The sequence below is a fragment of the Mesoplodon bidens genome (assembly GCF_964165515.1).
Source record: "Mesoplodon bidens genome assembly, contig: HAP1_SCAFFOLD_1048, whole genome shotgun sequence".
Lineage (NCBI taxonomy): Eukaryota > Metazoa > Chordata > Mammalia > Artiodactyla > Ziphiidae > Mesoplodon > Mesoplodon bidens.
Window position 1 is genome coordinate 75299 of NW_027671852.1, and position 11217 is coordinate 86515.

The 11217-nt window shown below is 49.2% G+C and overlaps 1 pseudogene across 1 annotated transcript; it reads right to left on the reverse strand.

Moving 5' to 3' along the window:
* Positions 1-1093: 1093 nt before the first annotated feature.
* Positions 1094-10819, reverse strand: LOC308610897 (nuclear RNA export factor 2-like; annotated as a pseudogene). The gene is made up of 21 exons: positions 10636-10819; positions 10250-10403; positions 9556-9639; positions 9135-9215; positions 8927-8996; positions 8692-8780; positions 8465-8572; positions 8172-8308; positions 7269-7399; positions 6707-6761; positions 5876-6056; positions 5736-5791; positions 5485-5592; positions 5320-5378; positions 5097-5211; positions 4959-5001; positions 4458-4530; positions 4324-4368; positions 3749-3916; positions 1274-1334; positions 1094-1222 (listed from the first exon to the last, which is right to left on the reverse strand). The product of its transcript is annotated as a nuclear RNA export factor 2-like (transcript).
* Between the last annotated feature and the right edge of the window lie 398 nt (positions 10820-11217).

Here is an 11217-nt window from a genome sequence, read left to right on the forward strand (position 1 = left end):
TTTTTGGCTCCAGGCCCTTCAGGAAATCTCTGTCAAGTCACTATCTGACCACTGATGAAATAGAAGGACAACTTCTGTGACCACATATGACAAGGATTTCAATCTTTGCAAAAATACATATTCCAATGTGTGTATATACTACAATTTGTTTACCCACTCATCCCTTGATGGACAGATGGGTTGTTTCAACCTTTTGAATATAATGAGTAATGCTGCTGTGTGCATTCACGTACAATAATTTGTTTTGGCACCTCTTTCATTTCTTTCGGGTATACAGCTAGGAGTGCAGTAGCTGGGTCATATGGTACTTCTGTGTTTAATTTTGTGAGGAACCAACAAACTGTTCTCCACAGCAGCAAAACCATTTTTATCCCCACCAACAATGTACAGAAGTTCCAATTTCTCCACATCCTCACCAAAGTTCATCTTGTTATGTTCCTTTTTTAAAAAAAGCTACAGGCAATGTAGTAGGTGTGAAGTGGCATCCTATTGTGGCTTTGATTTGCGTTTACTTAACGACCAATAGATTTTCCTCTGATCATTGCTTTTGCTCTGTCACACAAGTTTTGGTATGCTGTGTTTCCATTTTCAATTGTCTAAATGTATTTTTAAAGTTCCCTACTTGATGCATGATATATGTAAACCCATCTAGAAGGGACATAAAGGAGTTTTGAGGCATGCACTATAAATCCCATTGTTATTCCATTTTTGTGCAGAATCTTCATGTTTTATAAATGGAAAAAAAGTGTATAAAAAACCCACTTGTTTGGGTTAGAAGGTGCCTCCTCCTCGGGGCCAAAGGCAGGGACGTTCAGTCCTGGACCTACTGTCTAGTGATTGGGGCAGGGAAGAGCAATGGAGGACACTCGACATACAGCTTGCAACAGCACTCTTTATTATGAAAACAAACAGCAATCGTGAGTGGGGAAAAGACAAAGAACAGCTGACCCTTCAGGTGGCTATGTTACCTGGCCTACAACGTAACTTTGGATGCTTGGTCAGCCAGGCCTGCAACCCCAGGCATGAATGTGGCCTGAGGCTGGAGACAAAAGATGATGTGGATGAAGACAAGGATGGCATCCAAGGGCTCCTTTTAGGGGATTTCTTTGAAGGCCTCCTCTGGGATCTTGTCCTCGGTCTGGAGAGAAGGAATCAGAATGTCAGAAGAGCCCGCTCCCCGAATTCCATTCCCAGGACACCGGCCTCCACCTTCTTGGCCTCCCTGAAGGGCCAGAAACGTTCATCTTTACCCCACTTGAGTCCCAGACCTCACCTTGAGCATACTGCAGACCTGAACAGCTCTGGTGTAGTTCCATTCGTTGTCCTGAAGGCACCTGCAGTGGGAGAACAACAGGTGATCTCCATTAGTACCACAGTACAGTCACGCTGACCATGCAATGCCACCGCTATATGTATGCCACTTTCTTGCTGGGACACATGTACCAGTATGAACACTATGTGTAATGACGAAGAAAGACCCAGTGAAAAGCAAGCCATCTATCACTAGCATTCATGCCCACTAGAATTCAAAACAGAAAAGGAGAGCTGGGCAAAAGAACAAGGGAATTCAATATATACTGATCAAGAAAGATGTTCAAGGAAATAGCAAATGAAAAATTCTAAAGTACAAGTCTCCAACCATCTTTTATTGAGATATAATGCACACACCACTTTAAAGTATACAAATTGGTGCTTTTTCGTACATTCACATGATTGTGCAACCACCACAACTATCTAATTGCAGAGTAATTTTACCACCTCAAAAAGAAGCTCCTTAACCATTAGTGATCACTCCCTATTCCTCCCCTTCCCCCAGACCCTGGCAACAACTAATCTGCTTTTGGTCCCTGTGGATTTGCCAATTCTGGACATTTCATACAATATTTGACTTTTTGTGACTGGCTTCTTTCATCTAGCATCATGTTTTCAAGGTTCATCCATGTCATGATATGTATCAGAACAGTATTCTTTTTTATGACTGAATAGTATTCTACTATATGGATATACCAAGATTTATTCATCCTTTCATCAGCTACAGGACATTTGGGTTGTTTCCACTTTTCATCTATTATCAATAATGCTGCTATGAACGTTCCTGAACAAGTTTTAGAGTGTATACATGTTTTCATTTCTCTTGGTAGGATACTTAGGAGTGGGATTACTGGGTCTTATGGTAACTCCGTGTGTAACATTTTGGGGAAGTGCCAAAATGTTTGCCCAAACCACTGCTCCCTTTTAGATTCCCATTGTAACACATGAGAATTCCAATGTCTCCACATCCTCACCAACACTTGTCATCATTTGTTTCACTAATTAAAGCCATCTTAGTGGGTGTGACCTGGTAACACACTGTGGTTTCAATTTGCATTTCCTTGATGACTAACGATGTTGAGAAGTTTCTCATTTCCTTCTTGGCCGTTTATATGTATTCTTTGGAGAAATGTCCATTCAGAGCCTTTCCCCAGTTAAAAAAAATTGGGGTGTTTGCCTTTTTATTGTTGAGTTGCAAGGGTTCTTCACATATTCTTGCCAGATATGTGATATGCAAATATTTTCTCCCATTCTGTTGGTGGGCTTTTCACCTTTTGGATGCTGTGCTTTGATGCTCAAGAGGTTTTAATTTTGACGAAGTCAACAATTTATCTACTTTTTTTCTTTGGTCGCTTGTGCTTTTGGTGTCATATGTAAGAAATGATTGCCTAATTCGTGAAGACTTACACCTATGTTTCCTTCCCAGATTTTTATAGTCTTAGCTCTTACTTTTAGATCTTTGATTCATTTTCAGGCTAGGTTTGTACATGGTGTGGGAGTCAGGGGTCAAAATTCTTTGGTTTGCATGCGGATACCCACTTGTCCCAGCACCATTTTTTGAAAACAATATTATTTTCCCATCAGATTTTTCAGCACTCTGTCTGGTTGATCATCAGTTGACCATAAATGTGAGGGTTTATCTGTGGACTCTCAGTTCTATTCCACTGATTCATACACTGTCCACAGGCCAGTACCACGTAGTCTTTATTACTGTGGCTTTGTAGCAAGTTTTGAAATTGGGACGTGTGAGTCTTCTAACTTTGTTCTTCTCTTTCGAGATTGTTTTGGTGCACTTCCATATGAAGTTTAGGATAACCTTGTCAACTGTTGCAAAGAAGGATTCTGATAGGGACTGCATTGAACCTAGTTTGCTCTGGGTAGTACTTCCATCATAATAATATTGCCTTCCAACCCATGAAAATGGAGTGTCTTTCCCTTTATTTAGGCCTTCTTTATTCTTTTCAACGCGTTTTACACTCTGGAGTATGAGATTTGCACTTCTTTTGTTACATTAGTTTCAAAGCTTTGTACTATTTTGATGCCATGGTAACTGGGCTTGCTTTCTTAATTTCATTTTTGGGTTGTTCATTGCAAGTACATGGAAATATAAATAAGTTTTGTATATCGGTCTTGCATCCTGAAAATTTGGTGAACCTGGTTATCAGTTCTAGTAGGGTGTTTTGTTTTTTTGTTGGTTGGTTGGTGTGTGTGTGGATTGTCCTGGATTTTCCATATACAAGATAATGTCACTGAGCATTATACTATCTTGAAAACCCTTTACACATATACTAGTATGATACCTTTCTCATGGGCTCACTTTTATTTTTTGGAAGCAAAATATTCAAAAAGATATTTTTCCAAATTGCTTTCGAGTTTCCATGATTCACTCCCCTGCCGTTCTAACCCAACCTCATTCCCATGCACACCCAGCACTCACTTCTGAGACCACTCGAGTTTCATCCCAGACAGGGTGGAGAAAGCCTGCACCATTTCCTGCTGCTCCTGGGAGAGGGAGGAGGGTGTAGGCATTGGGATGGAGAACGCACTCTGAGTCTCACTGGGGCTGGCGTCCCTCACAAACAGTTCGTCTTTCACAATGCATAGACTGGAGGAAAAATGGGCACTCAGACAACTGGACAGATGGACGACCCCACACCCCAAACAACGATCTTGCTCCCACTGCCACTCAGCAACTAGATTCCTTCCATACCCCTGCTGTGTCTGTCTCCCAGGTTCCGTGACTAGTACCTCTGCCCCTCCCCACAGAGCCCACCTTTGGAGAGACTGTCTACCACCTTCACTCAATTTATAGGTTTATCCCCAACCCACGGGCAATTTCACATTTACCCTTTACCACAGTTCAAGGGCTGGACGCTCTGACCCCCATTCTCGGAAGAAGACACTGAGTCGCACAGAGGTCATCTGACTTGACCAAGATCACACAGTGAGTGAGTGTTTTGTCAAGGAGAGAACCCATAGGCCGACTGCAGAGCCCATGCTCTTCTTAACCACTAGGCTAGACTGCTCCTGGGATCTCCCTGCTGGCTTTCCACAATACTGAGTAAACCTAAGATGTGCGCCAGCACATTCCCATGCCACTGAGCCCAGGCTGGGATGGGCATTCCCGCCCACAACAGGGCTCTCACCTGGCACAGCTGGCAGGGGTAGCGATGAAGGTCCGGGTGAAGGCACGCACACAGCCCTGAGAACTTCCTTCCACTTCAACAGCAAACAAACAACAGTACCCCTTAGAGCCGCACGTGCTGTACATGCTCGCACGGTGGTCCCCTGTGAGGATGTGACTGGACACTCATGCTGAGATGGCAGTTGTTCACGGGGGCCATGGTGTCGGGAATGCGGAGGGCAACTACAGCAGCAGTCTGGGTCCAGTGACCTGGTCCCTGACAAACACTATACAAGTTTACGGGATGCATTTTTCACAGCCACCTAAGAGGTGGATACTACTACCCCACTGTGCAAATGAGGAAACTGAGAGGTTAAGTAATGGCCCAAGTTCTCAGAGTAAGGACCTGGGATGCAAGCCACCAAATTCCACAGCCTGTGTCCCCATGCCTGTCTGCCATGCACACCCTGGGCAGGGGGAGGGAGCAGTGAGGCATCTGGGGAGAGGGTCTACACACACTCACCTTCCTCGAACACCCCGTTGACAGAGAAGCAGAGCATCATCTCCTGAAAGGGAAGAGCCCAGGTGCCCAGTCACCACCTCCACCTCCTACCCACCCGCGGCTTCCTGGGCCCGCCCGAGGGAGGAAGCAGGCGCTCACCATCTGGAACCACATGTGCACCCGAAGGAGCTGAAGTCATGCTGAGTCTTGGGCAACACACAGAGGGTGTGCACAATGACACGTTTTGTGTGCTTCAGCAGCTGGACCCGCAGGTCTGTGAGGGGAGGGGAAGCGAACAAAGGTCAGGGGCTGCCAGGCCCTGGGCCCTATGATTGAACCCTTCACTGCCCTTTCCCACCCAGTCTTCCCATCGCACACTCACGGGGGTCCTTGAGCTTCTTTATATTCCTGCTGTCCTTGAAGTACTTGCACAAGCTGCTTCTAGGAGACAAAGAGCAACAGTGGGTGGTGGGTGTATGCAGGAGCTGGCCTGTGTCTGCTGGGGAGCCACATGACCCAGGAGCAGAGTCTGGCCTGTGATACTCACGGGGCTGGGTCCTCGGAATGGAAGGAAATTGTCAGGGAGAAGCAGGCCTCCTCGAGATAAGCACAATGGATATGCAGTCGGTCTCCACACTCATGGATCAAGTAATACCTGAGGGAGAGTAATGAGGACAGTCGATCTCTGTGGTCTGGACCTCAAATGAGACTTGAGAACTCCGATGAGCAGACCTGTGCTTAGGTGGCCTCAACTGACTTAGCCCTCCTCCCCTTGCTCAGATTCCCAAGGGTACTTACTGCTGCAGGAATTGCAGGACTAGACTCTTCAGAATCACAGAGCCTATACAGCATTCCTGGAATCAAAAGGCATTTGAGATTGTGTGGCTGATAAAGCCTCTCCTGCAACTCGCCAAATGTTGTTTGATCCTCTTCGTCACCTTGCAGGGCTTTATTACGTAGGGAGTGTCAACGTCAATGTTAATTGGTGAAGGTAACTCCTGGCCATCCTGGAGAAAGGAAGAGGAAATCAGGAGTGGAGACCTGGGGGGTGGCCCTTGATGACCGGGGAAAAAGATGGGTCCAGTAGGGTGAGGGTTAGAGGTCAGGTCTGAAGGGGCCCTGGAAATTCCATGGAAAAGCTTACAGTGGATGTCTTCATCATGAGGTCCTGGAAGTCTCTAGTGTTATATTCAACTTGTGTGTGTGTGTGTGTGTGTATTTATGGGTATTTTTCCAGAAACTATATCCATGTCATTTTCAGGAGTCCATGTGCCCCAAAATGATTAAGGGTCTGATGCCAACATGTACTCTAGGCAAGAACCAAAGGGCTTGAGGGCAGGCGCAGAGGTCACCGACATTCGTAAGAGACAATGATTTTCGTAGGCACTCTCAGGCATAATAACTTCGGGAAACATTCTCTGATGGTCCTGTCCAAAACCAAAAATAGCGAAGAGGTGGTTGATAGTTCAAGGTTGCAATGCTTCCTTTGAGTTAAAGCGCTAATACCAAAAACAGAGATCAGTGTGTTCTGGCCTATCCAGCAGCCCAATTTGCCCACCTCTGCTTCTGATTTTAAGGGTTTTCGGTCCACTTGCCTGTTGAACACTGAGCATCTGTCATCCTACTGTCCGAAAGGCACTGTCTCCTCATCTCTCTCAGTACCTTCACTTTAATATTCCTTCCCTCCCTTCTTCTCCTTCGCCTTGGTAGCTCCCACCCAGACTACTCAGACTCCCTTCTCCAGTGCCACAGGGACCAGCATTTCAAACCCATGCTGCAGGGCTTCCTTCTCCTCCCTTCCTTCCTCCAGGGCCCCACTGAAGGCTGTGGGGAGAAGAGGGCATAGAGTGGGAGCCAGGGGCCCTGCCACCTCACCGGGAGTCCAGCACTCTGGCAAGACCCGGACACCCCCCCGGGATGGCCCAGGATGCTGGGCTAGGGAGGTGAGTGAGGTGGGGCTCAGGGAGGGAGATGGAGGGGATGAGGACAGAAAGGGAGTGAAGGTAGGAGGGGAGACATGAGAGAGACCTAGGGGCACAGAGACAAGGGAGAGAGAGAAAACAAAGGGAAGGGAAAGAAGCTCTCCCGTGGTGGGGGTCAGGGAAGAAGAGAGAAGAAAGGGGAAACGGCACACCCATTGCGGCTCTTCACCTGCCACAGAATCGCCCAGACACACCAGGTAGGAATGGAAACTATGCACATATTGGGCTGGGGGCCCACTGGATACTGGCTGAAACTTTGTCACCTGAGTGAGCTCAGCCAGACTTGGGCATGGGAAAACGAGCAGCCATGGGGGCAGATCTTCCCCAGATGGAGGCAAGGGTTAGGTACCAGCTCCGTATGGGGCTGAGGATCCGTGGCCCCCTCTGATGACCACCGTCTTCTCTCCCGACGACCCCTGCACCTGTCTGAGTTGGTTCTTTATCTGAGGAATCATACCTGTCTCAGGCTGCCCAGGGCTCCTGTGAAGGACCAGGCAGGATGCTGTGACGTGTGCAGCGAGGGATGGCAAGTGCCCCTGAGAGGCCTGTCCTTCTGTCTCCCCTAACGCCTCTGCCCTCTGCCTTCCACTCCTGCCTCAGGAAGCCCTCTGATCACTGGCGGGAGCCCACGTCTGGCCCCTTGACACAAGGAGCCCTGCTTTTTCCCAAGCTGGACCCCAAGGAGGGTCCAATTCCTGGCACTGGGCCAGCAGAATGGATGTCATGACAGCAGCCACCCACGGCCTCAGCCCTCAGCATGGCGCAGGAAAGCCCCCATGTCAACCTGGGAGAGGAGGGTGGACCCTTTTGGAGGCAGGGGAAGCGGGCCCCTCTCAGAACGGGGGAGGCACACCCCAGCTGAGCACGAAGAAGGAAGGCTTCGCTCAGCCAGAGACCCGGGACTGGAGGACCCTTCTCAGTCCAGGGTGCCAGCATCTGGATCAAGGCTGGTCGCTCCTGGTCCTGGTGAGGAGGAGAAGCCCTGCTTCCTGGGGCACACTCTTGGGAGGCCTTGGTGCAATATAGCTGGGTGCAGAGAGCTGGAAACAGACCCCAGAGTGCCTGCAGAGGTGAGCACGTCAGGGGAAGGAAACTCCTCACCGGTGATAGGCACAGAGAGAGCAGAAGGTGGGGCCTGTGATCCTCCCAGAAGACCAGGGCGGCCACCTGCGGCATAGGGGCACTGTCACAGATAGTCTAGGCTCCCATGGGTGAAGGTCACCAAAAAGGGTGACAGGGTGTTCACACTGACCTTACATAGGTGGACTGGTCTGGGAAGGTGCCACACAACGGGTTCCCTTGCAGCCACAGCTCTTCAAGCTTCAGCCCTTGCATCTTGCTCAACTCCCACACAGACTTCAGCTGAGAAATATGGGGGGAAGTGGGAAAAGGAATCCCAGGGAAAGAGGAACATCCGGATCCCTGCACCCCCAGACCCCTCCCTCCCCCACAGGTTCCGTCACCTGCCTCCTGTCATCACTCTCATGGCCACTAACACGCCCTCTCTGCTCTCAACCCAAGTTTGACCTGGCTCCCTCTTCTCACCTCATTTTCAGAGATGTACAGGGTCTTGACCGTGGGGGCCACCTGTATAATGTCAGACAGGCCATCCAGCTGGTACAGTTTGTTGCTGCTCAAGTTCAAGGACAACAGCTTTGGGGCAAGAAGAGGTAGAATGAAGGTTACTGTCGAGGACCTCGGAGACAAATCTGCCCTGCACCCCAGCTCTTCCACCCCCTACCCTAATACCAGCACTGGGCTTACATCCTCACCTCAGGGAAATTCTTTTCGATGACATGCAGGGTGGCAGCCATGCAGCTTCTTTGATTCAGAATTATCTCAATATCATGGCCTACCAAGTCTTCAGGAAGGAGAGGGGAGGGAATCAGATGGCTGAGTGGGGTCTGGGGCCAGCACCAGCCCCTCCCCACGTTACCATCCCTAAGTCACCCTCCAGGAAGACCCCTCTGCCCTCGCCTGCCCTAGAATTACTGCTGTCAGCCATACCTGGGTCAAAGCGGAGCCTCTGGAGGTCAAGAGCTTGCTGGGAGACATCAAATCGTTTGCTCAATGTCAGCTGTGGAGAGAGAGATGGAGACAGCCGCTCTGAGGCTGTGGTGGTGGCAGGGAAATCGGGGGTGAGTGGGACAGGGCACTGGAGGAAGGAGAGGTGGGTCTGAGTGCTGGCACACAACACGCCTTGAGTCTGCATTACCTTTAGCTGCTCCATTTCTTCTGGCTTCAACTTATCCCACACAGAGTAGGGAACAGCGGAGGTGCCGACAAAGACAGGTATCTGCAGGAAGAAGACGTGGGGTAAGCACCAGGAACTCTAGTTCCAAAGAAGAAAACCAGCCCCTGGCCTGTCCTCCTTCTTCAGGATGAGGTATACGTAACGCCCTCGACATACACCTTTCGTCTCTCCTCATCACGAATCTTGTAGCTGACATCCATCAATGCACGGGCAGTGCTAGCTTCCTGGACAAAGAACTGAGCCCCATTTTGCAAAAAGTGGAACTACAGGGATTGAATGCAACAGCAATAGTATCAGAAGCCAACACACCCTGCTGAACCAGGTCTCTCTCTCTCTCCCCCTTCCCTGTGCCCACGCGTCTGGCTCCGGCATCCTCTCTTACATCCACTGGAGTGAAGGGGACACTGCAATGGCTCTGGATTGAGTTCATTAGCCATGTCTTGTCATACTTCATCCCACAAGGAATCTAAGGATGAAAAGAAGGGATGGGAGAGAGGACAGACAGCAGGGAATTTAGGCTGGAGCACGAACCTTTTCCTGTTCTTTTCCGGCCTTCTACTGAGCTTGAAAGGGCTTCTAAAGAAGGGACCACTGGCACGATTTCTTATGGGTGTGCATAACATGGATTTCCTAAATACTCTTTCTCTCCAGTCAAACTCTCTTCCACATAATCAAGGTGTCAGAGATGATCTTCCTTTTATAAATTTCCAGGAGATCCAACCCAGTGCAGACACTGCTTGCCCCTCAGACAAGGTCTCCAGAGGCTCGACCCTCCATCTCCCACACTCAGCTTGCCAGGCTGAGACCTCCAATGTGGATTTGCTCCATATCCTTGGCAGTAGTTTCCATCTTTGCTTTGAGACAGGCTCCTCCGTTCTCCTCACAGTCAGCCTGTTCCCTTTACATTGCTTCTCTGAATCTGCCCTTAGATGAACAAGACTGTTAACTCCTGGTAATTAAAGGGACAGATTACAAACTGTCCCCAGTGAAATAAACCAGCATGTCTTCATGAGCCCAACACAACTCCCCCTGGCTTATCTCTCCTGCACATTCTATACATTTTTCAGGATACTCACTGTGACACTGAACCAGCTCCCTGGGGTTCCATCTTGAGTGTTCTCCCACATTTCTCTCTCCAGAGGTGTTCTCTGTCTCCACACACTCTTATGCCTGTGGCCTTTACTGTGCCATCTCACTCTCTTCTTGTTGCCTCGGATGGCACCGGGAGAGCTGCAGGGGGGATGTGGAGAGAAGGAGGGTGAGGGGCCCTAAGTGCTAAGGAAGTCTTCTGTACACCCTCGTCTCTTTGACACCAGCACTACACTTAGCATTGCTCAACCATTGTTTCACTTCTAGCAAGCTTCAGTTTGCAGTGAGAGAAGAAAAACAAGTCCACGGAGACTGAGAGAGGTGCATAGTCCCAGTGTCTGCTGTGTACAAACCCTGCTGCCTGGCCACTTACTGTCTTACTTCGGGGTCCTCCTGGACATCCCTCTTCACCACGTTTCCAGCATCCTCCTGGAGGTGTGAGGGCTGAAGCTCACACTCATCGTGTTCATAATGAGGGCTCCTCTCGCCAGAATTACCTGGGAAAGAACTCCAAACTTTCTTTCTTCCTTGAGGCGGTCTACCACCATCACTGTATTCTGAAAAGAGGAACAAAAATACAAGTTTGCAGACACATCTGTGGTCCACTTACCACGCACCATGTGTTAGGCTAACAGCATGGTAGGGCAGGCAAAGTGCCAACCTGGCCTAAGGGACCAATCCCACAAACCTCAGAAAGGACACTCTTCTGCCTGTCCAGAGAGGACAGCTTTATCTGACAGATGGCACTATCAGGGGAAGAATCGAGGAGGAGCAGGATGAGGAAGAGGAGGACAAGGAGGAGAAAGAGGGAGGAGGGAGGAGAGGACAACTGCGGTGAAACTTTTAAAACAGTGAGCAGGACTGATAAAGAACCGAGGTGTATGCGTCCATGGGTTAGACTGGACAGCAGTCATCAGTCATATATATACCAGGAAGGCACCCGAAACTTGCCTTC